General features: G+C 43.6%; 1 long non-coding RNA gene across 1 annotated transcript; it reads left to right on the top strand.

The window, feature by feature from the left end:
- Positions 1-330: 330 nt before the first annotated feature.
- Positions 331-18,725, top strand: LOC140905028 (uncharacterized). Its single transcript, XR_012156715.1, has 4 exons — positions 331-629; positions 9,787-9,862; positions 17,562-17,614; positions 18,346-18,725. It is a non-coding gene; the product is annotated as an uncharacterized LOC140905028 (long non-coding RNA).
- The last annotated feature ends 1,555 nt before the right edge of the window (positions 18,726-20,280 follow it).

Below are 20,280 nucleotides of genomic sequence, written 5' to 3' on the forward strand. Positions count from 1 at the left end.
TCCCTCTTCCCTATGTGGTGCACAAATAATAAAGACTGACCAGAAATAAGGGTTAAACAACAGGTAAGTGTATTAAGGCATAAATTTCAGATAAGGGAAAGGATAAATGTAATGAGCAATAACTATATAAACAACAGGTTTCAGAGTAATAGCCGTGTTAGTCTGTATTCGCAAAAAGAACAGGAGTACTTGTGGCACCTTAGAGACTAACCAATTTATTTGAGCATGAGCTTTCGTGAGCTACAGCATGAAGTGAGCTGTAGCTCATGAAAGCTTATGCTCAAATAAATTTGTTAGTCTCTAAGGTGCCACAAGTACTCCTTTTCTTTTTATATAAACAGCACAAACCCAGTGACACAGCAGCTCTTCCTATGAGCATAAAGCTCAGGCCCAAAAATACAGAACCCACCCTGGCAATTGAAACTGTAACCCCAACTAAGAAACCCCTAATTATTATGTCTCACTATATTCCCAGCACTTCCGGGGTGGCGGTGAAGTCCAGGACCTCCACTCCATGGGTAATTAGAACCTGTAGAGGAGGAGCACTGGAGAGTCCCTTGATGACAGTTGGGATGGAAGAAACGGACCGAAAACCCTCTGGTTGTTGACATTCCCAGGAACAGGAGCAGGTAAGTTGGAATGCGTCGTCTTCTTTCTTCTCACCTCAGGAGTGAATGGTATTCTTCGATGGTGCACTGGTGCCATGAAGACCCGAGCCGCACACGCACAATCACTCAGGTGGACTGCACGCACAGGTGCCAACTTTTGTTGGTGCTGGTGGATGCTCGTGCCCCCCCAGCCCTGCCCCGACTCCACCCCCTCCCTGCCCCTATTGGATCTGTCCCCAAATCCCTGCCTCTTCCCCAAGCACGCCATGTTCCCCCTCCTCCCCCCACCCTCCCAGGCTTGCCGCGCGAAACAGCTATTTTGCAGCGCAAGTGCTGGGAGGGAGGGTGGAGAAGCAGGACCCAATGGCATGCTCAGGGGAGGAGGTGGAGCGGAGGCGGAGGCGAGCTGGGGTGGGGGGGTAGGGTGGGGAGCTGCCGGTGGGTGCAGAGCACCCACGAATTTTTCCCCGGGGGTGCTCCAGCCACGGAGCCCCCATGGAGTCGGCGCCTATGATTACACCACCAGTTTGTGATTACAGTCCTTTTATACAGTTTGTGGCGGGAAAACATGGTATGATCCTGGGAAAGGCAGGAAACAGTCTGAGGTGGTAGAACCTTGGGGATAGCCCAGTGGTGGGAAAAAACAGTTCAATCCAGTTACACGCAGGCTAAGATGACTGTGCATAGAGGGGGGTCACAAGATGGAGTCACAAGATGACAGTTTAGATTCCATCTTGGATTGCTGCAATATCCTTAAAAACTGATTATTGGGTCTAATACATACATGTAACCTAATAATCCATGAACAATATAACATTTCATACCCAACATAGCGATTGTAAAGAATTTTGAAAACCTCAGATGCAAGGCACCATATAAGTCCAAAATATTATTACAAGAACAGTACCAGAATATTTCCAATATTGATTTTATAACATGTCATAAGGAAAAATAATGAAAAACCCTAACTTACCCTTAAAAATCAGTTTAATCTAACCTAGATCTGTCAACAGTTTAATCTAACCTAGATCTGCTCTAATTGTAACTGTATGGTGTCACTAAAGGGCAGAGTTAAGGGTATTTCAGTGCTTTACATACACATTTTCCATACCTTAAACATGTTTGGATTTCTTTTAAATTTATCTCTCAATTTCTTGGGTTTGCAATTATTTTTAGAAAAGTTGCAACATTTTTGTAATGTCTTTTATCCTTAAATTGATATGTACTTTCAACCTTTACTTAAGCATACAGGTGAATCCTGCACTTAATTTGCAATTGATTTACTAGATTGTTTTTCCAGGATACACACACACACAGAGCAGACAGTACTGCAGAGATCCTAGGCAGTGGTGCTGCATAGAGACTGCCAAAGCTGGCTACACCAGTGCTCAGAACAGCTCAGGATCAGGAGGGTGCAAAGGTGTCTTTAAGATACCTTGGTTCCTCCAACACCTTGGGCAGTGCCTGTCTGTGTTGCACTTCCAAGCGGCACAACACACAATATCACCCATTGCTTCATTTTCCAATTTTGATTATCTGTGAGAGCTCAGAGGCAGACTCAGTAGAATGAGCTAGATGATGGGGGAGATCATGGCTTTGTGGGTGTGGAAGGGGGGGATGATCGGATATAAACAGGAATATATGAGGAGTATGAGATGGATGACTGGGGATTACAGAGGGAAGGGGGAAAAGAGGGTTCAGTGGGGGTTGTCAGGATGGGTGAGCAGGAATGGGGATGTGGGGGTCAAGGGGATTCAGTAACAATGTCTAATTAGGGGAGGTCAAAGAATGTATGGAACAAAGTTATGTGCACAGGAGGCCTGTGGTGGGGAGACTAGGGCTATGAACCAGGCAGGTGATAAGTGGGGATGTGCAGGGAATGGGTGGTATCCATATCTTCCTATTAGGGTGACCAGATGTCCCGATTTTATAGGGACAGTCCCGATTTTTGGGTCTTTTTCTTATATAGGCTCCTATTAACCCCCCACTCCCGACCCGATTTTTCACATTTGCTGTCTGGTCACCCTGCTTCCTATTGATGTTCGTATAGAGTGGTGGCCAAGTGATCCGCCAGTAAGAACTGTTGACAAAGGCATATAGTTCCCTTCACAGTGCCGGTTCATTACAACCAATAGAATTGTTGCATGCAAATTAGCTGTAAAGGAAGGATGATGATTGGTTGAGTTACTTCTGATAGCACATTGGCTCCCCTTAAGAGTGACCTGAGCTGTTAATCTGGCTTTGGCTGTGCACTCATAATAATTCAATACAATCTTTAATAACATAAAAGCAGAAAAGAGTCCTGTGGCACCTTATAGACTAACAGACGTATTGGAGCATAAGCTTTTGTGGGTGAATATTTTGTGTATTCAACCACAAAAGCTTATGCTCCAATACGTCTATTAGTCTATAAGGTGCCACAGGACTCTTTGCCGCTTTTACAGATCCGGACTAACACGGCTACCCCTCTGATATTTAATAACATAGCTTAACAAACTAATTTTTCAAATGTACCTTCTGCACAAGATATCAGTAAGTTTTAACTACATGGAAAGTTTGAAGAGGCTGTGTTGTGCCGTTATTAAAGGAAATCAAAGTCAAAGAAAGATCTAAAAATAAGTTCTGAATTTCTTACGAGCTCATTATACATTATTTTAACTCAGGCTAACAGATTGACTTGTAACTTCTCCGAATGTTCATTCGGTATTAAAAAAGTAAGAGCTATGAGTTGGGGTATGATTACTCCTGGGAGAATTCTGCGCCAAAAAATTTAAAATGCTGCAAAGTTCTGCATATTTTATTTGTTAAAATAGCACAATATAATCACATTACTTTCAGTTATTTTGGTAATTTATTTAAGCTACAATACAGAAAAAAGTCACTAACTTTTCAGCATTTCCTAAATACATGGAAGTTAAGTTACAAATACTTGGTAACGAATACTTTGCATTCCAGTTATAATCCTGGCTGGGGGAAATGCTTGGTTCTGACTGTCATGACATTTTATTGACTGCTTGATAAAAGTTTTATTTGCCCTCAAAGTCTTTATTTTTTTAAATGGGTAAGTAAAATAGATCCTAAGCTGTAATCTAACCCCACTGTGGCACAGGAAAAAAGTGAGAAAGCACATAGCTCTTCCTAGCTGAGGATTCTCTTACTGTCATTTACAATAAGGCTCCTTTATACCACTTGGGCAATGTAAAGGAGCCTTAAAACTTTTACACTGTTTTATGCTGGGGGAATTCACTAAGAATGGGAACAATTTCCTAACAACAATAGGAACAACTAGGCAGGCAGGCTGCTATATTTTCTGCTCTGCATGAGGGGACAGAGCCTGCCTCATGCCTACCTCTAAACAACCCGAAGCCCTACCCCTCTATGACAGGTGTGCCACAATAGCGAGTCAGCATGAGGGACAGAGTCTTGCTCACTCACATGCACACCCAAGCAACCTTGCCCCCCCAGAGATGATTGACATCTCCCCATGCACACATGCCCAACACTCCACTGCCCCACACTGATGCATGTCTCCGCTGGCTGCTTCAGGCACTCGAACAGACATGCCCAGGCTGCTGGGGAAGGGGTGAGTGTCCCCTGCTGATTTCTTTGCTTCCCTATTTTTCTTCAGAGAAGCAAAGAAATCTGTGGGTGACCTGAATTCTGTGCACACACAGTGGTACAGAAGTCCCACAGGAGTAAATGATATACTGCAATGTTCATCTATAACAAATGATGAACTTCTGCTTTAAAATTCAGAACTTAACTCAACTTTTTACTATGGAATTGTTACCAGCAGCTGCAGAATGGAGTTGCATAATAAGTGCCTCTAGAATAAGAATAGGCCAGGGTATGGAAGAAGCAAAATCCCTGTTAAGAAAACTCTTTTCTATGGTCTCCCAGAATGATTTCACTGTTCCACCATCTTGTGATGCTTACAAATATCAATTTTTTGACAATTCCAGCATTCGATTGTCATTGTTAGACCAGCCACAGCCAGTTTCAGAAATTGACACAACAGTTGGCAGTTAAGTCAGATTCCAGATATCCTTTGTGTTAGCAGACACATATGTTAACTTTAAGTGAAAGTTGCTATTACTGTACACCAAGGAATGACCCATAATTACTAAGTATGGAAAATGAAAGTACAAAGGAGTTACAGGAAACTAGATAAAATTTTAAATACTGAGTGCATACAATCCCTTAAGTAAATGCACATATGTAAAATATGATGTTGCATATTCCCAAAATAACGTTAGTCTGTCATATCTTTACCCAGTCTCTATTTTTAAATCTGAAACCTTTTTACCTTCATCTACCATCAAACCATCATTCATCTATCAAACATGGCTCACAAACCTTACCACAGACCATCCTCCGGTTAATGCTCTCATTATTTTATTAGCTAGAGATACCCACAGCTTGCCATTTTACTCTTCATAGGCAGATCAGAGACTTAGCTCTCCCAAATCCCAACTATCCACCATAGTTAAGAGACTACAGTATATCACAGTTTATTCTCCAAAACAGTCTAACAACTCCATCCAACATATATTGAGGAAAAAAACCCAATTTACTCCATCTAGCTTCTCTACATGGCTTGGAAATCCTAAGACTAGTGGATGGGTGGTGGGGAGCAGTAAATGTGATATATATTGATTTTAGTAAGGCTTTTGATACTCTCTCACATGATCTTCTCATAAATAAGCAGAGAAATATAGCCTAGACAAGCCTACTCTAACATGGGTGCACAACTGGCTGGAAAACTGTACTCAAAGTAGTTATCAATGGTTCACAATTAAGCTGGAAGGGCATATCGAGTGGGGTCCCGCAGGGATTGGTACTGCATCCGGTTCTGTTCAATATCTTCATAAATGATGTGGATAATGGCATAGAGAGTACTCTTATAAAGTGTGCAGACAATATAAATCTTGGTGCTGTTGCAAGAGCTTTGGAAGACAGGATTAGAATTCAATTTGATTTTGACAAACTGGAGAAATGGTCTGAAATAAATAGGACGAAATTCAATAAGGACAAATACAAAGTACTACACTTAGGAAGGAATACTTTCCTATTTTGTATTTGTGCAACTGATGACTAGGAAGGAGTACTGCAAAAAAGGATCTGGGGGTTGTAGTGGATCACAAACTAAATTAGTCAACAAAGTAATACTGTGCCAAAAAAAAAAAAAAAGCGGTGAACATCATTCTGGGATGTATTAGCAAGAGTGTGGTGAGCAAGACCCACTCTAATAATTCTTCCACTCTACTCAGCACTGATAAGGCCTCAACTGGAGTACTGTGTTCAGTTCTGGGCACCACACTTTGGGAAAGATGTGGACCAGTTGGAGACAGTCCAAAGAAGAGCAACAAAAATGATTACAGGTCTAGAAAACATGACCTACAAGGAAAGACTGAAAAAAATGAGTTTGTTTAGTTTGGAGAAGAGAAGACTGAGGGGGGCATAACAATCTATAACAATATTTTACATACTTGAAAAGAGGAGGGTGATAAATTGTTCTCCTTAACCATTGAGGTCAGGACAAGAAGTAATGGGCTTAAATTGCAGCAAGAGAGATTTAGACTAGACATTAGGAAAAATATCCCAACTGTAAGGTGGATAAGCACTGGAACAAATTATCTAGGGAGATTGTGGAATGTCCATCATTGGTGGTTTTTAAGAATAGGTTAGACAAACATCTGTCAGGGATGGTCTAGAGAATACTTAGTCCTGCCTCAGTGCAGGGGACTAGATGACCTATCAAAATCCCTTCCAGTCCTACATTTCTATGATCTCTATGATTATATCTTCCCTTTTCACCTTCCACTGTGAGTCAGAGACCTCACCTCACACACGTGCACTGTCATCCAATCCTTTCCAAATGTCTAGGCCTCGGTTTCAACAAATCACACTAGTAAAATATTTATTTACCTTAGAGAGAAGGGAATCAACATGTCTATAGAATGTGTATTATATGCTCATTTGTAATCAATCACTTTAAAAACTTCATAAGTTGTGATTCTTATGTTAGCTGGATGGTGAGTGGCTACACAGGGGTAGAGTTAACGTTGAGTTTTGAATATGCAATGTGATATTTTTGCAAAGGTATACTTATTTAAGTCTGTACAACTGAACACGTGTTTGAATATACATCTACCTTCTCTTAAGTGTTGATTTCCATACTTTTTAATACTATTGGATAGATAACTTAAAATGTGTAGGGGAGAAAACTCTCTCATTCTCCAAAGACTCTGCAGCGAAGTTAAATACTTTCTTTTTAGCAATAATTCTGCTTAGGCTGTTGTAAATTGGTGGAATAACTTAGCAGAAAAAAAGCTTATAGTCAGCAGGCTCTTGTCCTCTTCCTCAATGTTTCATGTTTACAGCAAGGCAGTGAAACAAGTTCTCATAATGAGACTCCCAGTCCTGGGGTTCAGTCCAGACCTGTGGCCCCCAGTTGTGGAACACAACCTTCTCAAAGGCATTCTCTCTCCAATCAGTCGCCCAAACAACCTTTCATATAGCCCTTTCATAAGCAGGGCGGGGAAGGCTTACCAAGGCTGACATCTCATTGACAGGTTCCAGACAATGCCCCAAGAGTGTAGATCTATTCCATTTCCCCTTTTTTTGTTTTTGCTTGTAGAGACTCACAGTGGAAACAGGATGTTAGGATCTGACGAAGCAGCATCAAGCTACCAGCTGTTAGGGCCCAGATCCTCAAAAGTACTTCGGCATTTGTCCACTCAGCATTGCAAGAGCTGACCCCTAGGCAGCGTGCTGACTAATGGAATCCTCAGCTCTGAATTAGGCTCCCAGGTCCCCATACAAACCACCAGGAGAGTTAGGTTCCTAAGGAAGGGATCTCCTGAATCCAGCAAGCTGAGTGGAGAGCTGCTGAAGCTAGTCAAGAGTGACATACCAAGGAGATAGGTGAGGAGAGATTGAGGGAGAAGAGAGGAGTTTAGGTGCCTAAATAGCTGACCTGGTGCACTTGGGTGATAGTTACCTCCTTCTGCTTGGGATCCACAGCCATGAACCTGCTTCTGGAGTGAGGTATCAAAGCCAGGTCAGCTGCTTAGGTAGCCTATACCCTAGACATGAAACCATGTTTCTCTCTCTTTCTGTCTTCTACTTATGCTCAATTCTTCTCACACTCACCGTACACTTCCCAGTGCCTTAGCTGTCTGTTGTAGCAGTGCTGCCTGCCTTGGCCCTCCATCTCTGTCACATACACTCGCAAGTGCGCACACACACACTCTCTCTCTCTGGCCCTCCTGTTGCGAAGTCTGACAGGTCTAAGGTGTGCTCAGAGCATACCTACAGGATTGGGCCCCACTGGTGAAATAGGTGTTCCCCTGCCTAGTTTGAGAATCCTGCTTCAGGGCCTTTGGCTTGAGCTAGGATTTGAGAGGCTCATTAGCTGTAAGGCTCCCCCTGCCACCTTTGCCCCCTGATTAATCACTGAGACTGGGAGACAACAGAGACTGTGCAAGGAAGGATAACTTCTCCTCACCTCCCTCACGGGCTTATGATGAAAATGGCTCAGTAGACCGTGACCCTTGTCTCTAGAGAGAGAAGGGTTACATGGAGGGACACAGTGAGCCTCTGAGGCTAGCAAAATCCGCCAGGAAACACGGGACCCATGAAGGTAAGGACAGAGCTTTGTCACATTCCCCACTCTCAACCACAGAGTCCGAGTGTAGAAAATAAACTTTTATTAAAAGGAGGGAAATAACTCTGTGTTAATTTGGGAAAACACCGCAAACAGGGTTCATAAACATAAACCATGAGCAAAACACCCACCCCCAAGTAAGTTGGGCAGTGTCCTTTTCCCATCAGGGTCTTAAGTCCAGCAACCCAAAAGTCCCTTCATGTGCCTGACCCTTCTCTGCACCCCACTCACAGTTCCTATCTTTGGTCAGTGCAGACCCAGAGTTCAGAGGTGCATCTCCAGAGTTCACCTCCCACCCTGGGTAGAGGGGGTGGTAAAAAGGCATCTTACTTGTTCCGCTGCTTGGTCATTCACTCGCTGCCCCTCTTTGTGGGGCTCTGCTCTGGCCCTCTGCCAGCTGCCCTGATGGCCACCTGCTTGCCGCTCCCGCCGCACCTTTCCACCAGCTGCCCTGATGGCTGCTTGTTTGCCAGCCAACTGTCGGTCACCTTTTGCTGCCAACTGCCTCTCTGCTGTGACCTCTGCACATCAGTCTCTTAGTGATTTTTAGCTCTTAGCAGGCAGGGCAAAAACTCAGTCCTAGCACAAAATGATTTCAGCTCTGCTTGAGCATTTCAAATAAGAAAAGGTGCTCTTTATGAAGCCTATTTACTTATTTCTTTGAACCGAGGCGAGGGGGTAGGAGGAGGGGAGAAAGAACAGGTTAACCAGTCCAGGAAGAACCCTTGGGGGAAGGGTCCACACCTCCTGGCTAGAACACCTGTCTCTATCCCTCTTACTGCCACAGGCCTCTGGCATTTGAACCCTTGGCTTAATGAGGTTCTTTCAGCTGAGGGTGACCCCCCTCATTTGGGACAGGTTAAGCACTGTTTTGCTCCCCTTTATTCTCAATAATGCCAACATTGGTACCAGCATTTCACTACCCCTGCATTCGGTACTAAGGTGATTTGTAACCCAACACCAGCTAAAATTGATCACTTTGAGCAACACACCTCTCTTATCTGCTGAATATCTAAGCAGAGTAGGTGTGTTCATGTAAATACAGTTTGCTCATGAGGTCTCTCCCCCTCCCAGCTAGCTGTCAGAGAAGATTTCAGCAGACCCTGCTTACAGTAATGAGCAGTTCTCTAAAGTCACTGTCAATGAAGATGAGTCATTAATTTCTCTTTCCATCTGCTTTAATCAAAGGCTATTTAATTCACCAAGAGAAATTTCAGTTGTATTTTTAGAAGTTATGAAAATACAGTTTCTGTCAAATGCTTCTCTGTTCATTCACTGTGTTAATACTCATAATACAGAAGCCACTGGCTGAAATTATTATTAATTATTGTCATTTTAATTCTTGTTATTTAATGCAGTGAAGTCATCATTTCCTTGTACTTTATTTAACACTGATGTGTCTGAAGGAGGCAGCAGCAGTAGCAATATGAAACTTATTAATCTTTTCTTTCCCTTTAAATTATTTTTCCCTTGCTAAATTCATTCTGAAAATGACCTGAATGAGGATAGCACTGCCACTGCTAATTTATAGACCAGGAGCCGTGTTTGGAAGAGCTGATCAGCAGTGTCAAAGGTAGTCCCCCTGGTAAGTAATTCAGCTTAATGCCAGCTGGAACAGTGGCTCCCAGACTCTTTACCGAATGCCCTCTTGGATCTCTGCCCTGCCCTTCCTTTCCTGCCTCTGTTCCTTTTTTCTTCTTGTCTTTTTTCCTTTTTGTGTTTTTTAATTTGTTTCTTTATTTCAAACAAATATTTGTTAGCTCTTTCCTCTCATGGGAATTGTCTCTATCACCAAATGTTACTGTGTTCATATAAGCCCATGGTGGCCTCCCATTCTCCCGCTCACCAGAAGGCTTGCATTCTGCGTAGCTCAAGAACTGGGAGATAGCTGATGACTCTCCAGTGCATAGCTGCTTGTGCCCTCCTGGCTGAGCTGAGTGCCATGGGGGCTGTGACTGGCAGAGATATTTGGCCAGTGGGAGGCTGTCCATGTCAACTTCTTCCATCACATTAGGGATTGTTTGAGAAAACAGCCCATGTTCATGGAATACCTGCTCCTTTACCTGTATGTAGGTGGATGGCAGATGAAGAGGGGAGTAGTAAGGGATCTGGGATCAAGCAGCTTTGCCACATTACAGATGCCACTGAGCCAATTTCTTTTCTTTTCAATGTTGATAAATGCAAAGTAATGCACATTGGAAAACATAATCCCAACTATGCATATAAAATGATGGGGTCTAAATTAGCTGTTATCACACAAAAAAGAGCTTTTGGAGTCACTCTGGATAGTTCTCTGAAAACATCCACTCAATGTGCAACGGCAGTCAAAAAAGCAAACTAAAAAAGGGATAGATAATAACACAGAAAATGTTATTGCTGCCATATAAATCCATGGTTTACCCACATCTTGAACACTGCATGCAGATTTGTTTGCCCCATCTCAAAAAAGATATATTGGACTTGGAAAAGGTTCAGAAAAGGGCAACAAAAATTATTAGGGGTATGGAACGGCTGCCGTATGAGGAGAGATTAATAAGACTGGGACTTTTCATCTTTGAAAAGAGATGACTAAGGGGGGATATGATAGAGGTCTATAAAATCATGACTGGTGTGGAGAAAGTCAATAAGGAAGTGTTATTTACTCCTTCTCATAACACAAGAACTAGGGGCCACCAAATGAAATTAATAGGCAGCAGGTTTAAAACAACCAGAAGGAAGGTTTTTCCTCACACAATGCACAGTCAACCTGTGGAACTCCTTGCCAGAGGATGTTGTGAAGGCCAAGACTATAACAGGGTTCAAAAAAGAGCTAGATAAATTAATGGAGGATAGGTCCATCAATGGCTATTAGCCAGGATGGGCAGGGATAGTGTCCCTAGCTTCCATTTGCCAGAAGCTGGGAATGGGTGATAGGGAATGGATCACTTGATGATTGCCTGTTCTGTTCTTTCCTTCTGGGGCACCTGGCATTGGCCACTGTCAGAAGACAGGATACTGGGCTAGATGGACCTTTGGTCTGACCGAGTATGACCATTCTTACATTTTTATAGGCCTTGTTAGCAGAAATCCAGAAAACTAACATCTTTCCATGACACAATATATGCCCCCACTGTGCTAGTTTTCTGAGTGTGCATTGCTGCTCTGTTTCTGTACACACACAGAATATATGTGTTATTGTTTTATTAAAGATAATGTTAAAAGCAAAGAAACAGCATTACTGCACAACAGCTACAGTAAATTTAAGGTCTGGATTGTGGCCAGTTCTTAGACAGCTGTGCAAGTGGAGGGAGAAAGCAAAACCTTTTCAAATTATACTTCCAGATAGGAGCTGCAAGAAATATAGTCCTTGCCAGGACTGCTGTGGGCTAGTTCAGCTAGTCAGCTTGAATGGCTCCCTCCTCCAGGAGCACCAGGTAAGCAAGTTCCTTTTACTGGCCAGCTGCTCTGAGAAATGTCTTGCTAAGGCACAACGTTTCCAGGACCTTGCCCTTGGGTGATGCCGCTCTGCATCCATCCAACAGGGGCCACTGCTTACAGTGAACAATTGAGTTTAAAAAAAAATGGATTCCAAGAGGTGTTCAATGATAGTTGGGACTACATATATCTATAAGATTAATGTTCTTAGTAAACACTATCCTAAAGAAAATAATTGAGTCCAAAGGGAGGTAAAGGCAAAAGAATGATGAAATATATATTGAGAGAGAGAGAGAAAGAACCACCACACTAGCAAAAGCATCTGGGGAATACCTGTGCAACACATTCAAGATGGATGCTATCATTCCAAGCTCACGGCAATACAATTTTTATAGTACCCTATGCCATCCTTTTCTTTTTCCTAACCATTCCACCCTCTCCCTGTCTGTCCCTCATGCATCCTCCCATCTCTCTCCAGATCTGTTTTTTCTGTTTCTCTTTCACACCTCTTCTGGGCCACCTCCATTTTACAGGACTCAGAGCTGTCACTATCAGGCCAGGAGTTGCTTGTTTCTCTCCTCCCACTGTGGAGGAGGAAGGTGTCTGACAGTGAGAGGTGAAGAGGTTACTTTGCTTGAGGAATCCAAACAAATATGAGAAAAACAGGACAAAATTTCAGAGATGGAGTGTTTTTTAAGTGGTTCTTCTGCAAAAGCTAGGAAATACTTCACTATCAAATATTAAAAATGTAGTTGTTCTCTGAAATGTTATTGTGCGAAATTAGGAGACTAAATTAAATCATTATGGTGAAATGGGTATTTTAGTCCTGCTTTAAGTATAAATCTCAATGCAATACTAACTATGGCGCTGCCAGGGATGCCCAGTAAATTGGTCAGATTTGGTGGCTAAGTAAGTAGTCAGCAGCTGGATACCTGATTTTTCTATTTTTATAAAGGTATATTCTGAGATAGAGGATGTTGACTTTACAAAACTAGGAACACCCAGGAGCTTTACATTTGCCACAAGCAAGTAGCGTCATTAGGTCTAAGCATTGGTGGAAAGGCCTGTTGTGTTTTTACCTTTAGGCACTGTAAGGAATGCAGAAGTTCCTTCTAGGTCCACTTGAAATAACCTGGAGGCTAAAAATCCCAACCACAACAAGGAAGAAACAAAATGTTATAGTTCACCGCAAAGCTCAGCCAATGCACTTTTGCATCTACCTAATTTCAAACCCATCCACTTGCACAAAACCAACATTCTATAAAAGGACATTCTGGGCTTTTAACACTGGGTGGACAGTGATTAAGTTGCCAGAGCTAGTTTTTAATGCCTGTATAAGAACGTAAGAATGGCCATACTGGGTGAAACCAATGGTCCATCTAGCCCAGTATCCTATCTTCCGACAGTGGTCAGTGCCAGACATTTTAGGGAGAATGAACAGAACGGCAATTATTGAATGATCCATCTCCAGTCACCCAGTCCCAACTCTGGCAATCAGAGGTTTAGGGATACCCAGAGCATGGGGTTGCATCCCTGACCATCCTGGCTTATAGCCACTGATGTACCTATCCTATGTGAACTTATCTAATTCTCTTTTTTAACCCAGTTCTATTTTTGGCCTTCACAACATCCCCTGGCAACAAGTTACACAGGTTGATTGTGTATTTTATGATGAAGTACTTCCTTATAGTTGTTTTAAGCCTGCTGACTATTTATTTAATTGAGTGCTCCCTGGGTTTTGTGATATGTGAAGGGGCAGGGGTGCCGGAACAAGGGAGGCCAGGGCCCCATCGCTTTTAAAAGTGGGAGGGCTATTCCTTCCCACTTTTTACCAGCCATAAGGGCGAGTGATGTGGGGAATGGGTGGCACAGAGGCAGGGCCTTGGGGAGTAGAGGACTCAGTTTGGAAACTGGTGCCACCCCACTTATAGGGAGCTTCCACCACTTCTGTGAAGGGATAAATAATATTTCCTAATTCACTTTCTTCCCATCATTCATGATTTTAAAGTCGTCTATTATATCCTCTCTTAGTCCATAGGTGCTGGACCTAGGCATGCTGTCGCACCCCCTGGCTTGAAGTAGTTTCCATTATACACAGGGTTTACAGTTTGATTCAATGGCTCTCAGCACCCCCACTATACAAATTGTTCCAGCACCCCTGCCTTAGTCATCATTTTTCTACACTGAACAGTCCCGGTCTTTCATCTCTCCTCATGTGGAAGCTGTTCCATACTCCTTGTTATTTTTGTTGTCCTTGTAATTTTTCAAATTCTAATATCTCTTTTTGAGATAGACAATCAGAACTGCACAGTGCTCAAGGTGGTGTACCATAGATTTATATAGTGGCATTATGATATTTTCTGTTTTGTTATCTATCCCTTTCCTAATGGTTCTTAACATTCTGTTAGTAAAAAACAAACAAACAAAAACCTCTGGCTATACATTAAGCAGATGTTTTCAGAGAACTAACCACTCAAGAAAGGTCTTGAGTCATTGTGGAAATAGCTAATTTAGACCCCATCATTTTGTCTAAATTAATAGCTGGGATTAGGTCTTCCAACGTGCATTACTTTGCATTTATCAACACTGAATTTCATCTGCCATTTTGTTGCCTCGTCACCCAGTTTTGTGAGATACCTTTAACGCATCAGTCAACTTTGAGTAATTTTGTATTGTCTCCAAACTTTGCCACCTCATTGTTTATCCCTTTTCCAGGTCACTTATGAATATGTTGAATAACATTGGTCCCAGTAAAAAGAAAAGGAGGACTTGTGGCACCTTAGAGACTAACCAATTTATTAGAGCATAAGCTTTCGTGAGCTACAGCTCACTTCCTCAGATGCATATCGTGGAAACTGCAGCAGGCTTTATATATACACAGAGAATATGAAACAATACCTATTCCCACCCCACTGTCCTGCTGGTAATAGCTTATCTAAAGTGATTTCCAGCACAAATCCAGGTTTTCTCACCCTCCACCCCCCCACACAAATTCACTCTCCTGCTGGTGATAGCCCATCCAAAGTGACAACTCTTTACACAATGTGCATGACAATCAAGCTGGGCTATTTCCTGCATAAATCCAGGTTCTCACATCCCCCCCACCCCCATACACACACAAACTCACTCTCCTGCTGGTAATAGCTCATCCAAACTGACCACTCTTCAAGTTAAAATCCAAGTTAAACCAGAACATCTGGGGGGGGGGTAGGAAAAAACAAGAGGAAACAGGCTACCTTGCATAATGACTTAGCCACTCCAAGTCTCTATTTAAGCCTAAATTAATAGTATCCAATTTGCAAATGAATTCCAATTCAGCAGTTTCTCGCTGGAGTCTGGATTTGAAGTTTTTTTGTTTTAAGATAGCGACCTTCATGTCTGTGATTGCGTGACCAGAGAGATTGAAGTGTTCTCCGACTGGTTTATGAATGTTATAATTCTTGACATCTGATTTGTGTCCATTTATTCTTTTACGTAGAGACTGTCCAGTTTGACCAATGTACATGGCAGAGGGGCATTGCTGGCACATGATGGCATATATCACATTGGTGGATGTGCAGGTGAACGAGCCTCTGATAGTGTGGCTGATGTTATTAGGCCCTGTGATGGTGTCCCAGTACAAACCCCTGGGGGACCCTGCTATTTATCTCTCTCTATTCTGAGAACTGACCACATATTCCTACCCTTTGTTTCCTATCTTTAACCAGTTACTGATCCATGAGAGGTCTTTCCCTTCTATCCCTTGACAGCCGACTTTGCTTAAAAGCCTTTGGTGAGGGACCTTGTCAGAGGCTTTCTGAAAGTCTAAGTACACTAGATCCATTGGATCACCCTGGTCCACATGTTTGTTGACCCCCTCACAAAATTCTAATAGATTGGTGAGACATGAGTTCCCTTTACAAAAGCCATGTTGACTCTTCCCCAATATATCAGACGCATAGATGAATGTGATAATTCTGTTCTTTTAAAAATCAGTGTCCCATTAGGTATCCATCAGTTATCTAGTACAGAGGCTGATTTAAGTGATAGGTTAGTAGTGCTGCAATTTCATATTTAACGTCCGTCAGAACTCTTGGATAAATACCATCTGGTCCTGGTGACTTAATTTATGAATTTTTTCCAAAACCTCCTCTATTGACACCTCAATCTGGGACAGTTCCTTAGATTTGTCACCAAAAAAGAATGGAAATCTGCCTCACATCCTCTGTAGTGAAGATCGCTGCAAAGAATTCATTTAGCTTCTCTGCAGTGGCTTTGTCTTCCTTGAGTGCTCCTTTAGCACCTCCATGGTCCAGTGGCCCCACTGCTTGGCAGGCTTCCTGCTTCTGATGTACTTATTTTTTGTTTTTGCTGTTTAGTTCTTGTGTCTAGCTAGTTGCCCTTCATTCTTTTTTGGCCTGCCTACTTTTGCACTTGACTTGCCAGAGTTGATGTTCTTTTCTATTTTCCTCAGTAGGATTTGATTTCCAATTTTTAAGGTGTCGGTCTCTGACGGTCTCTTTTATTCTGTTTAGCTGTGGTGGCATTTTTGGTCCTCTGACTTTCTTTTTTTTATTTGGGATATATATATATATATATAGTTTGAGCTATTATGATTTTTTTGTAAAGTTTCCCTGCAGCTTGCGGGCATTTAACTCTTGTGACAGTTTCTGTTAACTTCCGTTTAACTAGCCTCCTCATTTTTGTGTAGTTCCTCTTTTTTAAGTTAAATGCCACTCTGATGGATTTCCTTGGTATTTTCCTCCCCAACAAGAATGTTAAATTTAATTACATAGCAGTCCAGCTATAGTAACCTCTTGGACCAGATTCTGTATGCCACTTAATACTAAATCAAGAATTGCCTCTCCACTTCTGGGTTCCAGAACTAGCTGCTCCAAGAAGTGGTCATTAATAATGCCTAGATATTTTTCTCTCTGCATCCTGTCCTGTAGTGACATGTTCCCAGCCAACATGAGGGTAGTTGAAACCCCCCATTCTTATTGGGTGTTCTGTTTTTTGTAGGCTCTCATCTCCTTGAGCATTTCACAATCATCATACTAGTCAGTAGTATATTGCTATATTCTTATTCATAGGCGCCGACTTCCCCACTACCCGGGGGTGCTTGACCTCTCCCTCTGCCCCTTCCCCCAAGCCCAGCTCCCACCCCACTTCTTCCTGCCCCTGCACGCACTCCACCCCTTCCCCAAGCCCTCGTCTCTGCCCTGCCTCTTCCTGCCCTGCTCTGCCCCCACCCTGCCTCATCACATCCCCTCCCCCAAGCACCCCCCATCCCCGCTCCTCGCCCTCCATCCCCGAGCCGATCTGCGTGTTGCGAAACATCTCTTTGCAGTGGGCGGGAGGTGCTGGGAGGGAGGGGGAGGAGTGATCAGCGGGGCCGCTGGCAGGGGAGAGGCGCTGCGGGGGGCAGGGGGAGAATGGAGAGCTTGGCTGCCAGTGCGTGCTAAGCACCTGCTAATTTTTCTCCGTCAGTGCTCCAGGGCTGGAGCACCCATGGAGTTGGCGCCTATGTTCTTATTGTTCAAGCATGGCGTTTCTATCAATAGAAATTCTGTGGTACTGTTTGATTCATTTAAGATTTTTACTATGACTCTGCTTTCTTTCACTTGTAGTGCCATTCACCAACCAGTGCAATCTACTCTCTCATTCCTGTATATTTTGTATCCTGTTATTACCATATCCCATTGATTATCATCATTCCATTAAGGTTCTGTGATGCCTTTTATATCAATACCATTTTATACCAGGCACTCAAGTCCTTAGTATTTAGACTTCTTGCATATGTATACAAGCACTTATAAAATTTGTCAATATATAGTTGTCTGCCTTCATATGATGTAATTGAATGAGACTCTTTTTTGCTTTCTCTTCAGTTCCTACCTCTACTTTATCAACATTTTATCTCTCTTCTTATCTAGGATATAGAGTGAGTATCCCCTTTAATAAATCCTCCCTTAAGGGATGTGACTGTCTGAACCATGTGCTCCTCCACACCTGTCTGCTTTCTCCCAGGCCCTTAGTTTGAAAACTCCTCTTTGACCTTTTTACATGCCAGAAATCTGGTTCCATTTTAGTTTAGGTGGATCCCATCTTTCCTGCATAGGCTCCTCCTTTCCCAAAATGTCCCCAGTTCCTAATAAACCTAAATCCCTCCTCCCAATACCATCTCCTCCAGGCATTGAGACCCTGTCATTCGGGCCCTGCGCATGGAACTGGAAGCATTTCAAAGAATGCTACCATGGAGGTCTTAGACTCAACTTCTTACCTAACAGCCTAAATTTTGCTTCCAGGACCTCTCCCCTACCTTTCCCTATGCCACTGATACCTGCATGTACCCACAGCCACTAGCTCCTCCCCACTATTGCACATACGTCTGTCTAGAGCCATAGGTGCTGGAACTAGGGGTGCAGGGGATGCTGCAGGATCCCTGGCTTGAAGTGGTTTCCGTTATATACAGGATTTACAGTTTGCTTCAATGGCTCACAGCACCCCCACTATAAAAATTGTTCCAGCACCCCGTCTAGAGCTCTCAGGAGGTCTGCAACCTTTGGAGCCAGCAGTCAATTCATCGTGTGGTTTTCCTAGTCATCACAAACCCAACTATCTATTTCCAGTAGTCAAGTCCCCCATTACTATTATTTCTCTTCTTAATAACAGGGGTCACCTGCCCTGGAGAAGTATCTTCAGTGCAAAAGGCTCCCAGGATAACACCTGGAAGGAGGATCCCAACCACGGGATCATTTCCCTACATTTCAGCTTGATGTTCTCCTTTCTTGAGACTATCCTGCTCCTCCTCAACAGCACAGAGGCTGTCAGACTCTGGGTGGGACTGTTCTACTGTGTCCCGGAAAGGCTCCTTTGTGTACCTCTGTTTCCCTTAGCTCCTCCGGTTCGGCCACTCTGGTCTCAAGAGCCCATAGTCGGTCTCTGAAGGGCCATGAGCTGCTTGTGTCTAATGTACACACATGCCACCTTCCCACAAGACTGGTCATCATACATGTTGCAGTCAGTGCAATAAATTGGATAGCCTCCACTCCGCTGCTGGACTTCTGCCTGAATTATTTTTACTCTTGCTGTGTGTGAGTGTTTGTGTGTTTGAGACCTTCCCTTTGAGCCTCATCAACAGCTCTGAAGAGACATGACCCACTCTTTGGAGCTCTCCCCATTCTGTCTGTGGCCGGGAGGTGATAGTGTCTTTAGTGTGGTGAGCCCTTGTGTGTGAGCTCACTCTACCACGAAGCCTGCCTCAGCTTCCCACTTCTAAAAACATCTAAAGAACTTACTCCTCTCCCCACATTAAAGCTGTTCAAATAACTAATTTGTCAGTGTGCTGGCAGTTCCAAAAAAACCCATCAAATCAGTTCAGGTCACACTAAGGGCTTGTCTACACATAGAGGGCTGCAGTAGTTAGTGAAGTTCGTGAAGTGTAGCAGATAGTGAAGATGCTACCCGGGGTGGCGGGTGAAGCTTCCCCTGCCCCGCTTCTTCTGGCCAAGATCCCACCCCCACTCGCTGCTCTAAGCCCCCCTGTGGCCCCAGCCAGGGCGGAAGGGTGGGGCTGAGAGCTCGTTCAGGGCCATGGTGCGGGGGACTGAGACCTTGGCCCCAGCCAGGGTCAAGCTCTTGGTCCCAGCAAGGACCATGGCACAAACTCTCCCCGATGCCGCTCCTTCCACCCACGGCCCCTTCCCTGTGGTCCTGCCCCCCTCTGTCTCTTCCCCCATGGCCTTGCCCCCCACATGCTCCTTCTTCCCTGTCACAGTCCTGAGTCTAGAAGCCACAGTGGGGAGCGAGAGCTCCTCCAGCCCTGGGGCTGTGAAGCAGGGGAAAGATTTTTCTAGGGCCCCTGGATACAGGCCCCAGGGGCCTACAGTAATCTGCCATTGCCCCACCCCCCCCAGCAGTGTGAGGTTTGGGGAGGCTCAGCCTTCCCTAGCCTCCATTACATGCCACCCATGAACTACTGGTACCAACGGGAGAGCTGCTCCCATTGATGTAGGACTCCACCTCCCCAAAATGCAGTAGCTATGTCGATGAGAGAAGCCCTTATGTTGACGTAGTGCTGTCTACACCTGGAGTTTGGTCAGTATAACAGGGTTGCTCAGGGTATGGATTTTCTAGCGACTTATCTATACCAACATAAGTCTGTAGTGCAGACCAAGCCTAAATGTATCCCTTAGCTTTCCAGCTCTCAAAGGGTTTTTATTTTTAAATAAAATTGAAGGAATTTTTTTAAAGAAATCATGGAACCATTTTGATTATTTTTTTTTTCAGAATTATTTTGGGGGAAGGGGTTTTGACCAGAACAATTCAGCAAATTTGACTTGCTTGCTAAATGTTGCAGTCACCACACATCTGCATGTCTTTGCTGAAAGATCTTTGGTTAAAAAGTTGCACCCAGCTCTACCACTTGTCTGTCTGTACACCCACACCAGTTTTTTCAGAGTTACCACTGAAGGCTGAATATTTGTAACCCTTCCCTCCTCTCCTTGTTTTCCTCAGGTGAAATTTTTTAAGGGTGGCTTTTATTCTAATGGTGTCTGAATATTTTTTATTGCACTATTATCCAGCACACAGTGCTTTGTTGTGGGA

Source organism: Lepidochelys kempii, chromosome 1, assembly GCF_965140285.1.
Source record: "Lepidochelys kempii isolate rLepKem1 chromosome 1, rLepKem1.hap1, whole genome shotgun sequence".
NCBI classification, from domain to species: Eukaryota; Metazoa; Chordata; order Testudines; family Cheloniidae; genus Lepidochelys; species Lepidochelys kempii.